Consider the following 12,667-nt stretch of genomic DNA (forward strand, 5'->3'; position numbering starts at 1 on the left):
AATGCTTGCAGTAGGCTTTTCATAGATGGCTTTTATGAGATTCAGAAATGTACCCTCTATTCCTACACTCTCCTTGTTCTTTCTAAAGGCAGCAGAGAATCTAGGACTGATGGCTATTTTGTGGCAACTGCATTTACTAAATCTCCTTCCTGCACATGTAAATCCTCAGAAATGACTTGTCTGTTAAGGCTTTAATCACTATAAACCCCATAATTTAGATTCTGGAACAGATCAGGATAAAAAACAAAAAAACAAAAAACTTTTTCTTACTTGTGTTCCTTAAAAATTAATGGCTATATAGAGTACAGAATTTCTGTTAGGAATGATGAAAAAATGCCAGAAATAGTGGTGATATTTGTACAAAAATGTGACTTAATGCCACTGAATTTTATACTTAAAAATTGTTAAAAGGTAAATTTTATGTTATATGTACTTTACCACTGCATTTGTAACAACAACAAAAGCTTTGTTTGCTCACTAACTGCTACAAAGTCTTTGTTTACTTACTAACGGCTACTTTTGAGATTATTTTAGTAATTTGTGGGCATGTTTCTCGACGAGGACTTCAAGAGCCGAACATCCACAAAGATTAATGTTCATTAATTTAGAAAAAATAATTTTGCAGTTTGTTTTCCTTTTAGTTTCAGCAAAGATCTGAAACATGTCAATGATGCTGAATTTGTTTTCTTAAAAAAATGAATATGATAGCATGCAGGTGTTAAACTTGAAACATCTTCATTATCACTGGAAATTTGGAAACTGTGTTTCAGGGATTGGTCAGATTAGTGTCTTGGTTCTTTTCTGATGCGAAGTTCTATAGGTCTTCAGTTTACTGTTGTAATTTAACATTTTGATCAGGAATATTTCACCTAAAATGAAGTATGCAATTCATAATTGTTAAGTTTTGGGTGGGAGATTTCATTGTTGTTATTTGAAAATGACTTGGTACATATATTCACATTATTATTAGCAAGGTCAAAAGCATCAAGTGTGCAAGTACTTTGAATTGGTGGTCTGTCGGATATATCAGGGAATTCAAACTATTACGTGCACTTCAGTGCACTAAACCAACACTACATGAAGCCATCGGAGCATAGGAAGGCCTCACTAATCTTACTGTGGTAATTACTGCAGGTGTATTCTGATCATTTAAAATGGGCATTCATATTGGGATACATCGTTCTGTTGAAATATTGAGGCCATTAGACAGAATTATAAGAGAATTTCACTCTGAGTACTTGATACAAAGGATAAAATAATTGTCAAACAAATATATCCTAAAAATCCTGAACACTTAAGACTTTTTTCTGGGAACAAAAGTTTACAAATGTGAAACAAAATATAAGTGTTCGGTGCTGTTCTCAACTTTTATTTTTATCTTTACCAAGCTCTACAGGAGTTATGGAAAGAATGTTTTAAAGCGCTAAATAAAGTTTGGAAATTCAAAACAAGTGAAGACATTTTCATTGGAGGAGAGAGGATCACATTAATTTTTTACAGTAAATTTTTTAAAGATCTCAAATGACTCCTTCTTTCAACTTGTGAGTGTGAGTTTGCTCCTGTAGCAGAAAGACCCTTGTTGCCATGGTATCTCTGAACATTGCTTTTGGCATTGCCTTCCCAGCTGTAACTGGTCATTTTAAAAGGGCATTATACATGCATTTTGACTATTGTTTCCATGTGAAAGCTGGGTTGTTTTGACATGTGTTATATTTCAAAATTAAATTATTTACTTAATGCAAGACTCTATCAAAAATGAACATATTAAATGAACTAAATAGTATTTATACATTAGTTGTTTTAATAAAAGGAAAGGTTAACTATTTTCATTCCAGCTGTTATGTTTATCATGGGAGGAAGTGTAGGTCCCTTTGTTCTTTGAACAAAGCCCTAAATCTTTATTTTTTGCTTAAAAAAAAAATTTTTTTTTCATTTCCAGCTGCCAAAGCTCTCAGTCTCTGATCTAATTTTAGTATTCACATATGGAGTAGATGCCAATCTTGCCTCATTTAAAAAGTCTTACAGTATCACTGATAAGTATTTTTTTCATTGGATGAAAGATTAAAGTTAAGCTATTTTTTGAGAAAAAAAAAATCCTGATCAGGCCCTGGTGACCAAAAATACCAAGTGTATGAATATTGATAAAATTCCCAAATCGGCACAGTTTTACTAATACATTTACTTACTGAATCCTAAATTTAGTTTCCAGCTAGCATTGCTGTTGTCCATTTCTGTAGTTTGGCCTCTAGGTTCAAGACCTGGAAAACTGTGAATGCTAATTATATTTGCCTTTGGACATTTACAACTCCACTCTCCCACCATCTCCAACATACCTTTTTAGCTAGGTCATAGAGAAATTGAATTCTGTGTGTCAGATGCATTTTAACATAATATCAGGAGAAAGATTTCATCGTAGAACAGACTTGTGACCATATTCCAGACTCTGTACTTAGGTTTGTGTGACTCTTCATGAGTTAATTAATGTCTCTGAGCTGCTGTCACCTTCAATGTGGATAATAGGATCTGGCTGGTGATGATAATATAAAATAAGTAAAGACGAAATGCCTGGTAATTGGTAGTACTCTAGTAAATAATATCTCCTCTTATTATTATTATCAATAATTACTTAATAAATATATAAATCTTTTAGATAGAATCATCTTTTTTAAAGTAGAGCAGAATCATCTTTTTTTCTTTTTCTTTTTCTTTCTTTCTTTCTTTCTTTCTTTCTATCTTTCTTTCTTTCTTTCTTTTCTTTTTTTTTTTTTTAAGAGAGAGAGAGAGCTTATGCGAGTGGGGCAGGTAGGGCGAGAGGGAGAGAGGGAGAGAGAGAATCCCAAGCAGTCTCCAATGCCCAGTGTGGAGCCCGATGTGGGACTCAATTTCACAACCCTGAGATCATGACCTGAGCTGAAATCAAGAGTTGGACACTTAACTGACTAAGCCACCTAGGTGTCCCCAGAATCATCTTTTTTTTTTTTTAAAGATTTTATTTGTTTATTCGACAGAGATAGAGACAGCCAGCGAGAGAGGGAACACAAGCAGGGGGAGAGGGAGAGGAAGAAGCAGGCTCATAGCAGAGGAGCCTGACGTGGGGCTCGATCCCATAACGCCGGGATCACGCCCTGAGCCGACGGCAGACGCTTAACCGCTGTGCCACCCAGGCGCCCCCAGAATCATCTTTTTTAACCAAAACCAGCTATGACAGAAACAGACCTGAATTTGATCTTGCAATGTCCTGGTCCCTCCTGCACGTAGAAAGTATGCACACTAGTGAAAACTCTACCTATAATTTGCCATTTAAACAGCACCCACATGACACCCCATTATAGTTTTCAAAAAGGTTTCATGAAATGGGTATCATTTTTCCTATTTTACAGATGAAGGCCCAAGAACCCAAAATGACCTTGCTCAGTCTGCGAATGGGAATAGAGTCATGCCCAAACCCAGTCTCTCCTGAGTCTTAGTCCAGAGATATTTCCCGCACTGCCGCTCCTCATCAAATGAGTCCCTTCCTTCTTACGACACCGGATCACAAAGAATTCCGTAAATAAGGCTGAAGCTGGTATTTTATTTTTCTTATAAAATGAAATAAAAGAAATATTAAGAGTAAAGAAATGACAAATTACTTGAATCTAGGAATCTTACAGTTGGACCTCTCTGAAGACCATACCAAGAATTCATGGTGGTTTTCAGGAAGCTCCTCAAGCCTCCATGAAATTGTGTGTTTCATGTTGCATGTTATCAATATATTTCCAGAGCAGAGAGCATATCAGATTTGGGGTTCGTAACTACTTTTCTTTTTTTTTTTTTTTTTTTTTTTTTTTTTTTTTTTTTTAAAGATTTTGTTTATTTATTTGACAGAGATAGAGACAGCCAGGGAGAGAAGGAACACAAGCAGGGGGAGTGGGAGAGGAAGAAGCAGGCTCATAGTGGAGGAGCCTGATGTGGGGCTCGATCCCATAACGCCGGGATCACGCCCTGAGCCGAAGGCAGACGCTTAACCGCTGTGCCACCCAGGCGCCCCTCGTAACTACTTTTCTGTGCACAGAAAAGGAAGAGGGTATCACACACGTATGAGATAAGCAGATTGTTAGAGCAGGCTACCAGCGTGTCCCCTTAGGAATAGGATATATTACATTAAGAAATGCGAACTTTTATGGTGGGCTCTTGTGAATGGAACCTGCAGACAGGACTATATCTGCATTTAGAAATGTGTTAGGCTGCAAAATTTTGCCTTAAATAGTACTTTATTCTCATTTGTTTGGGAGATTGTAGGTTAGGTGGGTGTAATTTTAGTTCAGAAGCTCATTACTGTCAGCAATGACCTAGGCTGGTTCTCTATCTTCTCGGCTCTCCTTCGTGTCTTGGCTATTAGTTGTCATGCATCTCAATGGATGATTTCAAGATGGCTGTCATTACTTTATAAATCATATCAGTGTTAAAAGTAGGAAAACAATGCAGCATGGGTTGCGTCCTTAGACTCTCTCTAGTCCTGCCATTTTATAAAAAAAGAGAATGTTTTCCCAGAAACACCCCTCCCATATAAGAACTTCCTTATATTTCTTTGGTTAAACTGGCTTATGTGGCTGTTTAATATCTGGCAAAGAGAGCTAAGATTGCTATAATTGGCCTAGCCTGATCATAGTTCAGCACTGTGACCGCGTTCATTGCTGCTCTGAAGAGAACCAGAGTTCTTTTGTCACAGAAAATGGTAGGCTGGCAGTTAGCTAACCAAACACCCATGTCTCTCTTTGCTGTGATAATTTTCCACAAATCCATATAAGTTAACCAGGTTTTACTTTTTTTGGTGATATTGAGAAATATCTTGTCATTCCTAAAATATTCCAATGTGTTATGTAATAACCACTTACTTAGTTTTTTGCCTCTTAAATATGGCAATTATTTTTAATATTCTACTTTTATAGTTGGAACTACCCAGACTAAGAAAACAGTAAGCAATTTTATTAAGTGAGTGACAAAGTCAGGGAAAGACTTTGAGTGATCTTTTGATTTTCTGACAGGTGCTCATTCTAGCCATGCTAATTCTAACAGTGGTATAGCTGAACATGATGCTTTATTTATTACTTAATCTGCTCCAAGTTTTGTGGACTTTGCATCCTTTATGAAATTTTTAAAATAACTTTTAACAGGAAAAATACACCAGATAATTCTCAATAGTCTTTTACTTTTTTTATCTGTTGTATACAGGAATATTCTAACACTAGGTCAGATTAGAGTCTCATCTTGGGACTTATCAGAATTCACAATGTATTGTTTGGAGGTAATGCCAATTTTTTAAACCAGTTTCTCAGCTTATAGAAGCTGTATATACCTTTTGAGTGAATAGAAAAATAGATCTTCCATTCTCTTGATCCATCATTTCATATCTGTTGGCTGATGTGCTTAGTAGAAAAATCAATGTTTGAATTCCTGACTCTTGTGAGAATCTACTTCCTAATGTCTTAGTGAAAAAATTAAATAAGTTTTCACTGTCTGAGTTTACTCATCTAAAGTGTGCTTATTCACCTAGTGGAAGGAACTACAAGGGTGTATTTGCGTTTATATGTGGGATGAAATTTTTGACTGAAAATCTTTAAAGAAATGTTTTTATACAATCATTCACTAGTATAAATGTGTAGCATAGGAGTGGCATTCCTTTTCTAAGGAGTATAATTTTTTTATGATTAGCTGTATATTGCTTATTTTTAGAAAACATGATTATTGGGTAGTTATTTTTGAGCACTGTCTTTTCTTTATTTATAAAATTATACTGCTTATTCTTTTTTTGATTCCATATTTCATCTCCAAACTCCTGCTGATTCTGAAGTGGGTTGTAAATGTTCCTCTTAGCTTCACATCCACTCTCATTTCTTATCCTGTCTTAATATTGTGACTTTTTTTTTTAACACTCTTGTTCTGGTACTGTGAGAGGCCAGCAGACACTGTAGCTCAATTTCTATTTCTCCCTGTTATGTTCTTCTGAAGGACTCTATTGTAACAGCTTTGCCCATAAGAAAAAATATTACTTCTTGTCCACTCGAGCTTGAGATACAAGCAGACTTGATCTGGCTCTCTTTTTAGGAATATACAACATTAGGGCCATTCCTATTTGCAGAGCCTCTCAAGTAGAACTAAGGAAAGTTTGCAGAGTTTATCAGCAAATTAATGGACTGGTATTTACCTGGCAAGTGTAGGGTTCTGGGCTGAGTGCTTTGAGAAGTGCAAAGAACATAAAATGCAATCTTTGCCCTCAAGGCCTTGCCACTTCTGCAAGGGAAAGGATGGCATATGTATGTGAAAGCTAACGTGCACGTAAGACTCGTTATACATTGTGGGTTGAAATCACTTTGTTGAGTGATTATGGCACCAGTAATAAGTTTTTTAGGAATTCATAAGAGGTTCAGACCATTGTGAGCCAAAGAATAAAAAGTTAGAAAACGTTTGACCTTTAAGAGCACATCTAGTTTTACTTATCTTAGAGATAAGTAAAGGGAAGTCTCAAAGTAAGTCCCAGAGAATAGTTGTGACTTTCAGAGAGCTATACATTTGTTATTGACAGAAGTGGGATTTGTTTTTAGAGACCAGCGGACTAGATTTATTCAGGAAGGCATGGAAAAAAATCCTAAGTGGGAAAATTGGGGAAGTAGGATGGGGAGGGTGAATATGTTAATTTGCTCCATATACTCAAAGAAAAATAAACATAAATCTCTCCATTATGAGGAGAGAAGGAAGACTGGTAGAGAACCAGTTTTCTCCTCCCTGTTCTCTCACTTTATGTTCCCTGAAAAGATACGTGCTCCAGAGCTAGAGGAGTAATATTTTTTTTCTTAGAAGTGAGTGACATCTGTGTTTTCTCTTTTTAATCAGGAAAAATTAGCATTTCCCTTCTGAAATAGTTAATTCTAGGAATAATGCTTGTTTAATCTTGTGATTGTCCTCCATAAATGTTGAACTTGTAAATCATCAGACTTTGTTCAATTGGAGGCCATCTGTCTCTCCAGAGGTGTAATGGTTCACAATATTCCAAAATGAGGTGATTGTGCCATGTGCCAACATGGCAAATTAAGAAATCTCTCATCTAAGTGTTCTAAGCATTAGAAGGTCATGGTGTCAAAATTGTTTGCCAATGAACTTTTCATTAACATTACCTGCATCTCGTATTAAAGTCTTGGATTTTATCTTCTGAGAACATTTGTATAAGGACTCGTACTAGGCAAAGCTGGATGCCATACACGTTTGAAAACCTAGTTTAAGAACTCAGATGTGGGAGCGCCTGGGTAGCACAGCGGTTAAGCGTCTGCCTTCGGCTCAGGGCATGATCCCGGCATTCCAGGATCTAGTCCCACATCAGGCTCCTTCGCTGGGAGCCTGCTTCTCTGCTTCTTCCTCTCCCGCTCCCCTGCTGTGTTCCCTCTCTTGCTGGCTGTCTCTCTGTCACATAAATAAATAAAATCTTAAAAAAAAAAAAAAGAACTCAGATGTGGCACAAAATGTGTTTTGTATAATTTTGATACCAAGGGTATTATAGATGTGAAGAATTTATTTAGCTACTGAAAATTTGAGTAAGGGAAAGAATCTTAAGTTTAAAAGTTTCTCCTCAGCCTTTCAACAGATAAATCAAGAGCAAGTTTTACTTATATTATGAATGAAATTATTTTGGAGATGGTAGAGTGCAATAAAAGTGTTATGTTATTAAAGCTAAATTTTCATTTGTGATAAAGTTGGAAAAGAAAGGAAGTCAGAGACAACTTAGGGCTTTGACAATGAAAGCAATAAATAAAATGTAAGTGAGGATTTAAACATTCTCCATTGCAGAAGAAATGCAAGATTTCTCCCAGAAACACATTTCACATTAGAATCCCCTAATAAGGAAGATGATATAGAAAGAATGATAAAATATTTTAGGTGAAATAGAAGCCTAAAATTGCCTATTTTAATCCTTCACATTCCTCCCATGTTCCTTGTAATATAGTTGTACTTCGTACTTAATAGTACTTAAATGCATGCAACTATATTTGTGAATTGGCCGAGGGGTGGGGTGCACACTGTAGGTCCTCAGGAAGGGATTAGATTAATCGTACTGAAAGAATTGCATAATCAGGTTATTGAGGGAGAAATTCTTATACAATGACAAATAATAATAGATGACTTTTATTGAATATTTGTTAAGTGCTATTTAATTGATTCATTTAAGGAGTGTTCATTGGGCACATTTTTAGGCCACTAGGATATATCAGTGAACAAGGCAAATGGATATTCCTTACTTCTAGGAAATGTACAAAATAAGCCATGTTCCTTGCCATACCAGAACACAAGCAAGATGCTCTCAAAGACAAATGGAATAAGGACAGGACACAGAGTCAACTTGCACGGCTTCCCATTAATTTAAAATGGGACAGTATGAGCATTAGTAAGAATAATGGAAGCAATTGGTTAATGTCACAAAAATATGTAACAAAATCTCTTAATTCATAAATAATATGATAGATAGAATGATAATGTTCCCAACAATGTAATCAGATGGATTCTGCTTATTATTCCCATTTACAGATGAGGTGCATAAGACTCTAAAAGGCAAGGCAATTGGCCCAAGACTGGCTATTAGTAAGTGGGAGAGTTGAAAATTCAAACCCAGTGAGCTTGCATTGTCAGGGGTATTATTGACAGCTGTCTTCTAGATCCTTGTGCTTAATTAGTCATCTGGCTTGTTGTCCTTCTTGTGGTAGGAAAAAAATCACAGATTCCTCAGATTCCTTCATTGTTACATTTTCTATTTCTGGAAGGCTCGTTCTGAGCATCTTCAGTCAAGAATTTCAGGTCAAGATTGAAAGTTTCAAAAAAAAAAAATGGCAGTCACTCAGTAGTCATTTTTATCTATCCCGCTTTAAAAGCAGACCCGCACATGTTTGGGTATGTACATGTGTGTGTTTCCTACTTTTACAATTTCATTTCTAAAGCTTATTCTCTCAAGTGACAAAGGATGTGGTTCAGATTGGATCTAAAAGTAGCAATCTTCTGAAAACTTTGGACTAACAAGTATCCATGTGAAAATTGATTTGGGACAGTTCTCTTTGATTTGAAATGTATTTTAATCAAAGTAGACACCATTATCCCTACTTAAGGAAAAACAAGAAAGAATAAATACAAAACATTTGTACCAAAACATTGCTACCAAGGGAGGATGTTGACAATAAATGTGATTTGTAATTTGTTTCTGACATGTCTGTGATTTATGACCAAGCATAATGTTATGTATTATCACACTTAAGAGTGTACTCTAGGACTGTGTATGTCTATAGCTTAACTATATAATTCAACATATCAAATTACCAAAAAAAAAAAAAAAGGAATCGTAGAGTCCCATCCACAGTCAAAATTGAGATCAAGTAAAGAGACATGGCACATACTATTATTTTTCAATGATAAATATTTTTGAAAAACAAGTCCTCTTAGATACAAGTGTTTGATAATAAAAATAAGTGTGTTTGGAAAGGTAGTCCTAAAATCAAGTGGAACAGATCTCACTAGTCATATCCTCCAACCTTCTTGTTTGACAGAGGAGAGATATAACCCTAAGAAACTGAGCTGACTAGAGTCACCCACCTAATAAGTAGCAGAGTCAAGACCCATGAGGGTAGAATTATCTCTTCTGATCTACTATGTTTTCTCATTTCTCCATCTCTACCAGTGGTATCACCATTCACTCTAGCCAAATTGGAACAAGAGTGTCACTCTGGAGCACTCCACTACCTCTCTGTTCACATTCAGTCCATTCCTCAGTCCCATCTATTACATCCAGCAAATACATCACTATTACTATGATAGCATCCTAACTAGTTTTCTTTTCTTTTTTTTTTTTTAAGATTTTATCTATTTATTTGACAGAGAGAGAGACAGCCAGTGAGAGAGGGAACACAAGCAGGGGGAGTGGGAGAGGAAGAGGCAGGCTCCCAGCAGAGCAGCGAGCCCGACGTGGGGCTTGATCCCAGGACTCTGGGATCACGCCCTGAGCCAAAGGCAGACGCTTAATGACTGAGCCACCCAGGCACCCCTCTAACTAGTTTTCTGGCCTCTAGTCTGGCTTCCTCAATTCCATTCAACAGAAAGTTTTCTACAATGCAGACTTGATCATGAAATCACTGCATTGTTCTTGGTTATAAGTTGCCATTACATAACAGGAACAAACCAGGAGACCAAAAGCTCAAAATCAGTGCATTCTTCATTTTCTTTTGGACATTATTATAAGAGAAATGAAAAAATTGTAACTACATGGAAGTCTAGGAAATTTTTAGACAAAGGAACACAAAATACCTTTCCTTTCCTCCCCTCCACACTCCACACGACTCCCCACACTTCAGTGTATTAAGTAGGTAAGCTTTACTTGTTTCAGTCTGCAAAATCCAACATATCATTTGAAGGAGGAGGGAAGGCAGGTATCTTGGTTTATAAGTGCCTTGCTGACTGGCTTCTCTGGATGACTGCTCATACTCCTGTGTGTAGTGTCAACTTACACCACAGTTGTGGTGTCATATGCCATGTAACATGGTACACACATCCCTGCATCATCTGGACTCTACCTGCCTTGCCTCTTGCCACGTTGCTCCCTCTTTACTGCCCCACACCCTTTGCTCTTACCATAGTGAACTTATTTAAATTACAGCAAAGCTGTATTCTCCATTAATGTCATCGCTAGCCACTTTTAACCATTTAAATTGAGTACAAATGAAATTAAAAATTCAGTTCCTAAATCATGCTAGTCTTATGTCAGATACCTAATGGTCACTAAAGGCTGGTGGCTACCCTATTAGATGGCACAGATTTTAAGACACTTCCATTACCTTATAAAGTTAAGCTGGGTAGCAATGCTATGAAGATTAGTGCCCTCCCTTATCTTTGGTCCTTCTCACAAGCCAGAAAGTTACTAGGTAACTGAGTACCTTTCTTCTACTAAGCACTGCTTACTTACTTAATTCCAAATTCCCATTCTAGTTTCATATGCTGGGGTTCCTTCCTCGGGCTATATGCCAGGGTATCCTCTCCATTCCCAACTTACCCACCTTGATTTGGTTCATTTTCTATGCCGTTCTTTAAACACAGGACTTCCGTTAGCATAGAATTTTATCACGTATGTTCTAAAGGTGTATCTATTTGTTTCTGTCTTGCAGATTCCATACCTGTGTTTCTTGCTTAGTCTCCTGTTTGGAGCATGTAGCTTAATGCCTGGCACTTTTCAAGATTCTATAAATTTTAGATTATTAATGAATTAATTAAAATGTTTATTTTATTTGACATAGACAGGCACTCCCAATAGAACAAATGTATTTATAATTTTCCATGAAGCTGTTTAAATTTGACTTACATTATAAAATTAGAATTAATCTTCTTAGAAATTGGGATCGGACAATTATTCTTATAGATCTGTTAGTTATATTAAAAATACTTAACCTGGGGTGCCTAGGTGGCTCAGTCAATTAAGCTTCTGACTCTTGATTTTGGCTTAGGTGCTAATCTCTGGGTTGTGATCTCAGTATCATGGACTGGAGCCCCATGCAGGCTTCCAGGCTAGGTGTGGAACCTGCTTAAGATTCTCTCTCTCCCTCTCCATCTGCCCCTGCCCTTCCCCACCCACAACTCCTTCATGCACTCTCTCTCAAACACAAATCAAAACAAAAAAACTTAACCCTGTACCATACAGTGATGGTGGTGGTGGTCGTCATCATCATCATCATCATGAAAACAGGAAATCTAAGGAAAAATAACCATCAGACTCACACCCAATTAAGGAGAAGGAAACTGTGTTTAGCACAGTCTGCTTTAGGACAAGGCACATGAGAAGCCCATTATTTAATATAATTAGAACAAATCAACTGTTCTAATTTTTCTATGTTGCCTTCTAACCCTTGATCACATGAATACATAATTTTACAATTGCCTCCATAGCTAGGATAGTTTCTGTTTTTAGTTCCAACATTAATATTTCATTGTAGGTTTACAACATGAACAGTGTAATTACTTTTAATGGCTGCACAATATTCTATCCAGTAATGACAATATAATTTACTTTGAAATCCCTTTATTACTTTTTGGACAATTAGACTATTTTCAGTGTTTTCTATTTTAAATAGCAATGCATTTAATATTTTCATGTAAGTAGCTTTTCTTATTGAGAGAGAAATATTTTACCTTAGACTAAGTTGCTTAAGTATAAAAACCTGTGACATTTATGGTATTTGAAACATTTTACCAAATATTTCCCCATGAGCTGGGGTCATGTCATGATTTTAAATTCTTTTGTTAATTTAACAGATACGAAATGGACAGAAAAGGTTTTAAAGTTGAGTATATGATGGGAAATATAATTTTTTATTGGAACACTATGGTGTTCTTTTAGATAACTACTATCATTTTGAGAAAGAAGTAAGTTCAAAGAAGAAAAAGATGCCATTTATTTTACTCAGTTCTTTAAACAAAATCACTAACCTCTCATGCACCAAAGTTAATATCCCTTTTATAAACTGGAGTTCTTATGTGTCCCGACTCAAGAGGGTAAAGGTATGACTTTAGTGTCAAATCACTATGTGGAAGCAGATCTTGTGAGCTCAAGAACACAAGTGAAGCATGTATCCACAGTTCAGCTTTGATGGAAGCAGCAGACTTTTTATTT

At 36.3% G+C, this 12,667-nt stretch overlaps 1 protein-coding gene across 5 annotated transcripts in view; it reads left to right on the plus strand.

The window, feature by feature from the left end:
• The window catches only part of CNTN4 (contactin 4), a 901,169-nt gene that overhangs the window by 358,352 nt on the left and 530,150 nt on the right, over positions 1-12,667 (plus strand). The window contains exon 4 of one of the 5 annotated variants that reach the window (XM_034658662.1): positions 3,381-3,565. The exons of the other annotated variants lie outside the window; for them this stretch is intronic. The gene's annotated coding sequence lies outside the window, so the exon portion shown is untranslated. The remainder of the gene's footprint in view (positions 1-3,380; positions 3,566-12,667) is intronic. 5 annotated transcript variants of the gene reach the window in all.

The sequence above is a fragment of the Ailuropoda melanoleuca genome, chromosome 4 (assembly GCF_002007445.2).
Source record: "Ailuropoda melanoleuca isolate Jingjing chromosome 4, ASM200744v2, whole genome shotgun sequence".
Classification (NCBI taxonomy): domain Eukaryota; kingdom Metazoa; phylum Chordata; class Mammalia; order Carnivora; family Ursidae; genus Ailuropoda; species Ailuropoda melanoleuca.